Below are 11961 nucleotides of genomic sequence, written 5' to 3'. Positions count from 1 at the left end.
CGTGTGCTGCTTGCACTCACACCCAGGTTCTTATCAGAAAAACGTGGACAGTAGTAGTGGCTGCCTTGTGGTCACACAAGACTAGACAAGATGTACGTGCAAAGACCCGGGGGTTCCAAATAGACCAGGCTCCATCCCTTGCGGCTGACAAAATCCAAAGGCAGAGAGTCCAGTGGTGGTGAATCAAGAGAAGGATTTACTTCAGGGAGGTCAACACCACAAAGGCAGCAGACTAGCCCCCTCGAAGACAGTCTCTGCAAAGTGGTGAAAATACCTCTGGGTTCATATAGGAAAATGGGGGGTGCGGGTAGGCGGTGAAAGTCAAATCCTGGATCACTGTCTTGGGGTCAGTTGTGGCCGGGGTCTTGCTGGCTCAGGAAAGTCCTTATTGCTGGAGGGGGTAGTTTTCGGTTCCCGTGGTGGGGAGGTGGAATGGGGGGATGATTTGCCCTGGGGGTCTTCCACCTGAGCCAAGAGCCAAGCTGGAGAGGAGCACCCAACCAGCAAATCTGAGGTTAAAATGGAGGCAGCTGAAACCCTCCATACGCACAGGGTCTGGTACTCAGTAAGCACTCAGGACGCTCACCGAGGGCTGTTCAGGAAGGGCGGATCTTTTTCTTTCTTTCTTTCTTTTTTAAAGATTTTATTTATTTATTTGACAGAGATATCCAGAGAACCCAAGCAGGGGAAGCGGCAGCGGGAGAAAGAGATGCCAGCTCCCAGCTGAGCAGAAGCCCATATGCGGCTTGATCCTGGGACCCTGGGATCAAGACCTGAGCTGAAGGCAGAGGCTTAATCATTGAGCCACCCAGGCGCCCCAAGAGCATCTTTTTCTAACCTACTGAGAACCATCAGTCAGCTCGCCAAATGCTTTGCCTGCCAGCCCTGTCTGCCCAGAACAGACTTCTTTTTCTAGCTGGCACAAAAGCTAGCGGTCCCCCCTGAAAATGCTCAGGAAACAATTTACCATGGGCACCTAAGCAGGAGGGATCTCGGTACTGAGATAAAAATCACCAGGGAAAGAAATCAGGTCTGTCACAGGAGCTGAGAAATTTGGATGCTCCTCCTGGGGGTTGAGAGAGAGGACAGAATGGGCAGTACACCTGAATTTCTGGCAACTACTTTTCCTGCTTGAGGGGAGCTGGAGAGTCTGCGGGCCCCGGAAGACTGAGGGTACAAAATTATGCCCCCAAGAGCATTCACTCCCTGCGGCAGCACCTACCTGATCTCTACCACACGGGGTCTCCTGCTCTCTGGTGGCGACAGGGGATTCTGCACACTCCCAGGAGCTAAAGGATCCCTAATTCCCTGGGCTGGGGAGCAGGGCCAGGGACTGGTCACAGACAGATCATACCTGAAAAGTACATTTGCATATGAGGGCACCATTATTTACTCTCTTCTGCTTCCATAGACTTCTAGCAATTCTGTCCCAAATCATGGGAACTTTCCCTTCAGAAAAAAAGGAAATCAAACACACAATACCATTTTCAGATTCCGTTCATGTATTTATTTTTATTTTTTATAGATATTTATTTATTAGCAGGAGGTAGGGGCAGAGGGAGAGGTAGAAGCAGACTCGCCACTGAGCAGGGAGCCTGACACAGGGCTCGCTCCCAGGACCCCGGGATCATGACCTGAGCTGAAGGCAGATGCTTAACTGACTGAGCCACCCAGGCGCCCCTCCAGATTTTTTTTTTTTTTAATTCTATACAAATTTGCCCTGGTTATTTGTGTTTTCCCCTTGGAGCTGAGTGTTGTGTGTGTCCCCCTTCCGCGAGCACATAAACGAACCGCATCTCTTTCTCCACATCCTGAGTCACCAGAGACTTCATAGTGTTTGTTTTAGAGGGCCAAAGCTAGAACCCCAAATGCCCACTTAACACAACTTTTAAAGGTTATGGTAAAATGTACAGAACATAAATTTTTGTCATTGTCACCATTTTAAAAAAAGATTTTATTTATTTGACAGACAGAGATCACAAGTAGGCAGAGAGGCAGGCAGAGAGAGAGAGGGGAGGCAGGCTCCCCTTGGAGCAGAGAGCCTAATGAGGGGCTCGATCCCAGGACCCCGGGATAATGACCTGAGCCGAAGGCAGAGGCTTAACCCATTGAGCCACCCAGGTGTCCCCATTGTCACCATTTTTGACTGTCAGTGTTCAGTGGCATTAGGTACATTGATGCTGTTGTGACACCATCACTGTCATCCGCCTCTGGGACGCCTTCCATTTTCCCCTTCGGAATGCTGTCCTTGGGCACCTGGGCGGCTCGGTTGGTTGAGCAACTGCCTTTGGCTCAGGTCATGATGCCGAGAGTCCAGGGGTCGAGCCCCGCATCAGGCTCCCTGCTCCATGGGGAGTCTGCTTTTCCCTCTGACCTTCTCCCCTCACATGCTCTCTCTCATTGTCTCTCTCTAAAATAAATAAATAAATAACATCTTTAAAAAAAGAAAGAAACTCTGTCCTCACTAAACTCCTCATTTCCTAGCAACCACCATTCTGCTTTCTGACTCTACAAATTGGGCTACTCTGGGCACAAAAATGCCCACTTCTGAGTTTCGCAGATGTGCTTTTGTATTGTGAATCTGCTGTCATATTATATATCCGCCATGGGAAAATTCCGAGTTCTTCACTTTATATTTTTTGCTTGTGTTTTAAAAATCTAGGAAGGATTTTTTTTAATTGCGATAAAATATACATAAGATTTACCATAACTTTTTTAAAAAGATTTTATTTCTTTATTTGACAGAGAGAGAGAGATCACAAGTAGGCAGAGCAGCAGGCAGAGAGAGAGGGAAGCAGGCTCCCTGCTGAGCAGAGAGACCGATGTGGGGCTCCAGCCCAGGACTGGGATCATGACCCAAGCTGAAGGCAGAGGCTTAACCCACCGAGCCACCCAGGCGCCCCCCAATTTAACTTAAAAATATATATTTTATTTATTTACTTTTACAAGAAAGAGAGCGTGAATGAGGCTTGGGGCTGGAGGGACAGAGAGAGAAGAAGTCTCCCTGCTGAGCAGGGAGCCAGATGCGAGCTTGATTCCAGGACCCCTGGATTTGGACTGAGCTGAAGGCAGAAGCTTAACGGACTGAGGCACCCAGTTGTCTGCAATTTAACTCTTTGCCTAATTCAGTGGCAGAAGTACACAACTGTGTCCACTATCCATTACCAGAAGTTTTCCATCATCTACAGTGTGACATTCTGTTTCCATTAAACAGTAAGTCTCCATCTTCTACCCCAATACCCACCAGCTCCTGGTAACCTCTATTCTACTTTCTGTTCCTATGAACTTGAATCCAGGAAGAAGTTTAAGGTCATTTCTGCTCTATTCTTACTTTAAGTAAGCTCTACGCCCAACGTGGGACTTGAACTCATGACCATGAGATCAAGAGTCACGTGCTCTACCAACTGAGCCAGCCAGGCTCCCCAGTGTCATTTCTGGTAGGGAAAGTTGCTCATGTTAGATTGGCTATAGGAGTGGATAGGGTTCCCACTGTCCACATGTGACACTTTAGTTCAGGAGATGACCAATATTAAATAAAGTTATGATTTAGCAAATCTTTTTTTTTTCTTAATTTAACAAATCTTAACAAGCCTCTACAACCTGATGGATGCTACTGAAGAGTTCAGTTCCCAGTGATGATGAAAATACTTTCCAATTAAGAGCCTAAGATGGGTACCTGGCTGGCTCAGTGGGTAGACCATGGGACTTGATTTCCAGGTCATGAGTTCAAACCCTGCATTGGGCCTTGAACTTACTTTATTTTTTTTTTTTTTATTTTTTTTTATTTATTTTTTTTTTTAAAGATTTTATTATTTATCTGACAGAGAGAGATCACAAGTAGGCAGAGAGGCAGGCAGAGAGAGGGGGAAGCAGGCTCCCCGCTGAGCAGAGAGCTGGATGCGGGACTCGATCCCAGGACCCTGAGATCATGACCTGAGCTGAAGGCAGCGGCTTAACCCACTGAGCCACCCAGGCGCCCCATGAGTTCAAACCCTGCATTGGGCCTTGAACTTACTTTAAAAAAGAAAGAAAGATGGGGCTCTTGGGTGGCTCAGTGGGTTAAAGCCTCTGCTTTTGGCTGGGGTCATGATCCTGGGGTCCTGGGATCAAGCCCCACATTGGGCTCTCTGCTCCGCGGGGAGCCTGCTTCCTCCTCTCTCTCTGCCTGCCTTTCTGTCTACTGTGATCTCTGTCAGATAAATAAATAAAATCTTTAAAAAAAAAAGAAAGAAAGAAAGCGCTTAAGAGAGCATATGAGATCCTGTGATAAGTCTTTGAGCTAATCGATTCTGTAGTTGTACTTCATTTTTAATGTATAAATGTGTACTTTGTTTCTTTTTTTTTCCCTATATCAGGCTTGATAAACCTTGATTGTGTTTATGTTGCTGACACCCCCCGACAGTAGTAAAAATAATAAAGATACACATGTTCACACATCCTGGCAAAATTCCTGAACTTCGTGGGTGACAGGAGCAGTATACAAATTTTCACACGGAAGGAAGAGGCTATTTTTAAATAGGAAAGCAGGGTTGCCTGGGTGGCTCAGTTTGGTGAGCACCAGACTCTTGATTTGAGCTCAGATTATGATCTCAGGGTCCTGAGATAGAGTTTCAGGTGGGGCTTCAAGCTGGGTGTGGGGCCTGCTTGGGATTCCCTGTCTCCCAGGATGCCTGGTTGGTTCAATCAGTTGAGTGTCTGCCTGACTTCAGCTCAGGTCATGATCCCAGGGTCCTGGAGCCTGGGATCCCCGCATTGGGCTCCCCACTCAGCTGGGAGTCTGCTTCTCCCTCTCCCTCTGCCCCTCCCCCACTCCACTCTCTGTCAAAAAAAAAAAAAAAAAAGGAAAGCAAATAAAACTAGCCTGAGAAGTCTCATTTGCTGCACTGGAAATGGAAAGTAATATCTACAAACAGAAAGGAAACTGCAACTCAGAGCCCAAAGTCCTATTCCTGGACAAAATGTCATTCATCTTTTGGGACTCAAGAAAGACAATTGTAGATACTCAAGGGCTCAATATATTGCCCAGAGATGCTAGCTAAAGAAAATACTCAAAAGTTCTCTAGCCAACTGATAATTATATTAGAAAAGAGATCTCAATATTGGGCAGGTGAAGAGTACAGTACTTGTGAATAATTCATTTTTTTAAAGGTTTTTTGGGTTGTTGTTAGATTGAGAGAGAGCACAAGCACAAGCAAGGGGAAAGTCAGGCAGAGAAAAAGGAGGCTCCCTGCTGAGCATGGAACCACAGGATCTGAAGGTTTAAGGCAAATGCAAGGTTTAAAGCTAAGGTTTAAAACGAATGGAAATTAATGGATAGACTAAAGCACAACAGATTCCAGGTTAGTAAGTGAAAATAAGCCTAATTCTCCTATTTAGAAAACCAAAGACAATAGATTGAGTTGTTACAAACCCACCTGTTAATGATTTGCATTTAAAGTGTTAAAAAACTTGGGAAGCCTGGATGGCTCAGTCAATTAAGCAGCTGCCTTGGGCTCAGATCATGATCCCAGGGTCCCATGATTGAGCCCTGCGCGGGGCTTCCTGCTTGGGGGTTGGGAGAGCCTGCTTCTCTCTCTCTCTCCCTCTGCTGCTTCCCCTACTTGTTCTCTTTCTCTTTGAAAACAAAGTCATGGACAGATACAGATCATAAAAATACAAGTAAGAAGAGGTACCTGGGTGGCTCAGTTGGTTATGCATCTGACTTTAGCTCCGGTCCTGATCTCCGGGTCCTGGGATGGAGCCCTGCCTCAGGCTCTCTGTACTCAGTGGGGAGTCTGCTTGTCCCTCTGTGCTCTTTCTCTCAAACAAATAAATAAAAGCTTTAAAAAAAATACAAACAAAAGGAAAGCAGGAATGAGATATTGTCATCAGATAAAATTAAAATTAAGGCCAGATACATTAAAAACATCAAAAATGCTATCATTTAATAAGAACACATAATACTGTACATGTATGTATAACGTAACATAATATATTTTCCATATTTGTAAGTAAAATTAATAATGATCCATAATCTGTAAAGACAACCTGAGTCATAGATGTTTATGAACCAAACACGGGTAAATGAATAAATAATATTCATTTTCACAATTTAACTGAATTTCATTTAATTTGGCAAAAAAGCAAATGATAGAGGAATTGTATAATACAGTTCGTAAGCTTGATTTAACAGCAAGAACACTTTCTAATCTACAGAGAATATACACTCTTTATGTCCATAGAAATCAATTATGTACCTGGCCATAAAGAATATGATGACAAATTTTAGGGGCACCTGGGAGGCTCAATGGGTTAAGCCTCTGCCGTTGGCTCACGTCATGATCTCAGGGTCCTATGATAGATGCCTCGCATCGGGCTCTCTGCTCAGCAGGAAGCCTGCTTCCCCCTCTCTCTCTGCCTGCCTCTCTGCCGACTTGTGATCTCTGTCAAGTAAATAAATAAAATCTTAAAAAAAAAAAAAAGAATATGATGACAAATATTTAAATCCCAGGAGATTCTGTAATTCAGAAACTTTAATTATAGCCCAATATAAATAGAAATTAACCACAGAATGGTTTTCTAAAATTTTGCTTGGGAATTAAGAAACAATTTCTCAGATCTAAGAGATAATCAAAAGTATTAGGACAAATATGTGAACTTAGCAAAGTCAGTGGATATAAGGTCAGTATAACAAAACCCAACTGTTTTCTATATACTAGCAACAAACTATTGGAGAATGAAATTTTCAAAGACCATTTATAATAGTATCAAAATATTTATGAACACATTTAGCAAGAGATGTATTAAATTTACTACAAAACATTGTTGACAGAAATTAAATAAGTATCTTTACTCTCATAAATGGAGACATATACTTATGGATTGGAAGACAGTGTTGTTAAGAAGTCAGTTCTTTCCATGTTGGTCTGTAGATTCAATGCAATTTCAATCCTGAATCCTAGCAGGCTTTTTCCTTACTTTTTCAAGATTTTATTTTATTTTATTTCTCTCTCTTTTTTAAAAAGATTTTATTTATTTGACAGAGAGAGATCACAAGTAAGCAGAGAGAGAGAGAGAGAGAAAGAGAGAGAGAGAGAGTAGGAAGCAGGCTCCCTGCTGAGCAGAGAGTCTGATTTGGGACTCTATCCCAGGTACCCCAAGATCATGACCTGAGCCAAAGGCAGAGGCTTAACCCACTGAGCCACCCAGGTGCCCCTATTTATCTCTTTTTAAAAAAGATTTCTATTTATTTGAGAGAGTGGGAGGAGGGACAGAGGGAGAGGGAGAAGCCGACTCCTTGCTGAGCAGGGAGCCTGATGCAGGGCTTGATCCCAGGATCATGACCTGAGTCCAAGGCAGATGCTTAACCAGCTGAGCCACCCAGGTGCCCTTACTTATCCCTTTGACAGAGAGAGAGCACAAGCAAGGGAAGTGGCAGGCAGAGGGAGAAGGAGAGGGAGAAGCAGACTCCCTCATGAGCATGGCGCCCGACAGGTGGTTAGATCCCAGGACCCTGGGATCATGACCTGAGTCAAAGGCAGACACTTAACTGTCTTACTCTCCACCCAGGTGACCTTTTTTTTTTTTTTTTTTTGATATTAAAATATATAGGCGCGCCTGGGTGGCTCAGTGGGTTAAAGCCTCTGCCTTCCGCTCAGGTCATGATCTCAGGATCCTGGGATCGAGCCCCACGACTCACTCCCAGCTTAGTGGGGAGTCTGCTTCTCTCTCTCCCTCTGCGCCATCCACCTCACGTTCTCTCTCTCAAATAAATAAATAAAATCCTTTAAAAAAAATAAGCAGGTGTATGCCTGGGGGTGCCTGGGTGACTCAGTTGGTTGAGCATCAGACTCTTGGTTTAGGCTCAGGTGGTGGTCTTAGAGTCCTGGGATTGAGCCCAGCGTCAGGCTGCCTGCTCAGTGTGCTTCTCTCCCTCTCCCTTTGGCCCTCCTCCTGCTTGTTCTCTCTAAAATAAGTAAATAAAATCTTTTTTTTTTTTTTTAATGTGCCTGGAACAGTCTGACTCTAGGAATGAAGCTGACTTGATTCAATCAAGGAATGATTAAAATAATAGGAAAGGTAGTTGGTCTCCCTCCAGATGGGTAGTAGTGAGAGAATAAAAGTTAAAGGAACTAAGTTAGGAATATTTAAAGAATTGAGTGATTTTCATAGGAGTATCGTTGATAGCAGAGTATCAAGCAGATCTTTTTTTGCTAGAAATTAACAGTTGATTCTTTTTTTTTTTGAAATATTTTATTTATTTATTTGAGAGAGAGAGAGCATGAGACTGGGTGAGTGGCAGAGGGAGAAGCAGACTCCCTACTGAGCAGAGAGCTGATGCGGGACTCCATCCCAGGACCCTGAGATCATGACCTGAGCTGAAGGCAGATGCTCAACTGCCTTCAGCTGAGCCACCCAGGCACCCCTCACGGCTGGTTCTGTACTTTATATGGAAATGCACAGGAGTGGGACTGTGGTGAGTGCCTGAGTGGCTCAGTTGGTTAAGCATCTGCCTTGGGCTCAGGTCAGGATCCCACGATTCTGGGATCAATTCTGCATTGGGCTCCCTCCTTAGCGGGGAGTCTGTTTCTCCCTTTGTCTCTACCTGCTGCTCTCCCTGCTTGTGCTCTTTCGCTCTCTCTCTGACAAACAAATAAATGAAATCTTAAAAAAAAAAAAAAAAAAAGCTTAAGGTTTGTTAAAAAAAAAAAAAAAAGGAAATGCACAGGACTTAGAAAGTCTAAGACAATCTCAAAGAACAAGTCTGGAGGGCTTACTGGGATTTCAAGACAAAGCGAGCTAAATTAGACAGAGTGGTCAGTGTAACAAAAGGTAAGTAGGTATCTACTGGATATCTATATGAAAATAAGATGAATCTGGCCTCTGTCTCACACTATATACAAAAATTAATTTGAGATAGATCATACACTTAAGTACAAAAGCTTCTAGAAGAAAAGATAAGAGAAATTCTTCATGACCTTTGGGGTAGGAGATTTTTTCTTTTAAGGAGACACGAAAAACACTAACCAAAAAATAAAAACATCTCCACTCATCAAAAGATATTAGAGGGAAAAGGAAAGCCACAACTGGGAGTGTATGTTCTAAATATATACATATGACAAAGAACTCTTATCCAGACATGAAGAATTCCTATATATCAAACAACCCAGGTTATAAAATGGGCTAATTCTCAGGGGAGTGTCTGTCAACAGGCACTTTACAAAAGAAGCTATTCTAATGGTCAAAAAGAACATGATAAGGAGCATCACTTCTCTACAGGTCAAGGACACGCAAAGAATACCGCAAGGAGATATCACTAGGCACATATCAGAAAGGCTACACTTAAAAAAACTGACAAGGGGTGCACGGGTGGCTCAGTTGGTTAAGTGTCTGCCTTTGGCTTAGGTCATGATCCTGGGATAGAGTCTCACATCAGGATCCCTGCTCAGTGGGAAAGAGCCTGCTTCTCCCTCTGCCTGCCGCTCCTCCTGCTTCTGCTCGCTCTCCCACAAATAAATAACATCTTAAAAAGACTGAGGATGCCTAGTGTTGCGAGGGTGTGGAGCAACCGCCACTCACACACCCATTGCTAGTGGCGTATAAAATGGTACAGGCACTGTGCAAAACTGTTTGGCGATCCTTATACAAATATAATCCGTGACCCAGCAGCTCCACTCCCGCATGTATACTGAAATGAGTTCACAAAAAGACTTTCACACGAAAGTAAACAGCAGCTTTATTCATAGTTGTCCCCAAGTTGGAAACAACCCAAATGTCCATCAACAGGAGGATAAACTGTTTGTATTTATAAACCAAATATTACATAGTGACCAAGAAACAATCGGCACACAGAACAACAGGGATGTTTGAAGAACATTATATTGAGCGAAAGACGGGAAACGAGCTTTTTTTTTTTTTTTTAAAGGATTTTATTTTTATTTATTCATGAGAGACAGAGGCAGAGAGAGAAGCAGACTCCCCACCCCCCAGCAGAAAGTCCAGAGAGTCAGGAGAGATCCCAAAACCCTGGGACCATGACCTGAGCCAAAGGCAGACACTTAACTGAGCCACCCAGGCACAGCCTAACAAGCTGTTTTTATTTTTATTTTTTAAAAGATTTTATTTATTTATTTGACAGAGATCACAAGTAGGCGGAGAGGCAGGCAGAGAGAGGGGGGGTTAGCAGGCTCCCCGCTGAGCAGAGAGCAAGATGCTGAGCAGAGAGCAAGATGCGCTGAGCAGAGAGCCACGAAGGCACCCAACAAGCTGTTTTTAAATGACGTTCAGGGGCGCCTGGGTGGCTCAGTGGGTAAAGCCTCTGCCTTCGGCTCAGGTCATGATCCCAGGGTCCTGGGATCGAGCCCCACATCAGGCTCTCTGCTCCGCAAGGAGCCTGCTTCCCTTCCTCTCTCTCTGCCTGCCTCTCTGCCTAATTGTGATCTCTGTCTGTCAAATAAATAAAATCTTAAAAAAAAATGACATTCAAAAATAGGTAAAATTAACCTGTAGGATAGAAGTCAGGATAGCGATCCCCTGTTTTCTCTGGAGCCCTGGAAATGTTCTAGGTTTGAACTGGTGGTGGTTACACAGGCTTTGCTTTCAAAACACACGCGTTTTGGGACGTTTGGGGGGCTCCGGTCCTGATCTCTGGGTCTGGGATAGAGCCCTGAGTTGGGCTCTCTGATCAGCAGGGAGTCTGCTTCTCCTGCTGCCCCTCCCACCCTGCTCCTACACTCTTTCTCACTGGCTCTCAAATAAAATTTTTAAAATGTGCATTTTGGGGCACCTGGGTTGCTCCGTTGTTAAGTGTCTACCTTCAGCTCAGGTCCTGATCCCAGGACCCTGAGATCAAGCCCCACATCTGGCTCCCTGCTCAGCGGGAACCCTGCTTCTCCCTCTTCCACTCCCTCTGCTTGTGTTCCCTCTCTCACTGTGTCTCTCTGTGTCAAATAAATAAAATCTTTTTAAAAACGTGCATTTTGCTTTTATGTGAACTATCTACACCTTCAATAAAGAAAACGGGAAAAACAAACTACAGATCGTCTGGAAATTTTTAAGAAAAAACACTTCATATGAAACACTAATGGACACAGCTTTAGCCATACTCAGAGGGACATCTATACTCATTAATCCTGTGATTACCAAAAAATAGTAAAAGTAAAGAAAGTGTATTTAATCCAATAAACTACTAAACCAATAAGATAAGCAAAAATAGCGTTTAAATAGAGGAAAGTTGAAAGTAAGGAAGTATAAAATGAAACAGTAGGAAAGTAAGTAAAAGAAAATGTTATTTCTTTGAAGGGACGAATAACATAGAGCAACGAACAGGTTTTGAAAATACCTGGGGTCCATCAGCGGTTCTTGTGATTTTTGTCTCGAAACATCGGTGCTGCGTTCCCATAGCAATGGAACTTGGTGAGGTTCATTCATTTATTACATGTTAAAGAATCTGTTGGACATCAAAATCCTCAAGCCACGGTTTTATGATCTGGTAAGAGAGACCAAGAGGTGCAGCAGATTTCAGCTGTTTTGTGCGTAGCAGAGAGCAGGTGCCTGGCCATGTACGTACCTTAGAACACTTCAGGGGCACGACGGCTCCCATAAGGTAGGTATTGCCCTCATCTTGGAGACGAAGTTAACCCAGCTTGGCCGCTCGGGTTGCGGCTGTGAAATCAGGGCTGACCCTGGACTCCGCAGGCCAGGAAGGTAGGAAGAAGCGCTCTGGATTCAGAGGCGACGGAGGCGCCTCCGCAGGTGCCCATGGGCTCTGGGTGTCGGGAGCGGAGGCCTGAGGCGCGGTCCCGTTAGGCCTGCGGGATGGAGCGGGCAGGTGCAGGCCCCGAGACGCGCGCGTGCGCGGGGGCGAGCTGGGTCTGTAATTTGCAGCCAGGCGACAGCCAGGTGCAGCCGGCTGGGTGGCGGGCGCGGGTGCAGCGCCCCCTGGGCGGGCCGGTTGGCTGGCGGGCGGGGGCGCGCGCGGGG

The 11961-nt window shown here is 44.8% G+C and overlaps 1 long non-coding RNA gene and 1 other non-coding gene across 2 annotated transcripts; both read right to left on the bottom strand.

Moving 5' to 3' along the window:
- Positions 1–1559: 1559 nt before the first annotated feature.
- On the bottom strand, positions 1560–11926 carry LOC131816219 (uncharacterized). Its single transcript, XR_009347977.1, has 3 exons — positions 11321–11926; positions 5673–5819; positions 1560–2410 (listed from the first exon to the last, which is right to left on the bottom strand). It is a non-coding gene; the product is annotated as an uncharacterized LOC131816219 (long non-coding RNA).
- Positions 3347–3419, bottom strand: TRNAK-CUU (transfer RNA lysine (anticodon CUU)). The gene has a single exon. It is a non-coding gene; the product is annotated as a tRNA-Lys (tRNA).
- Positions 11927–11961: the final 35 nt, after the last annotated feature.

Source organism: Mustela lutreola, chromosome 15 (genome assembly GCF_030435805.1).
Source record: "Mustela lutreola isolate mMusLut2 chromosome 15, mMusLut2.pri, whole genome shotgun sequence".
NCBI lineage: Eukaryota > Metazoa > Chordata > Mammalia > Carnivora > Mustelidae > Mustela > Mustela lutreola.
This window is presented reverse-complemented; position numbering and strand designations above follow the sequence as displayed.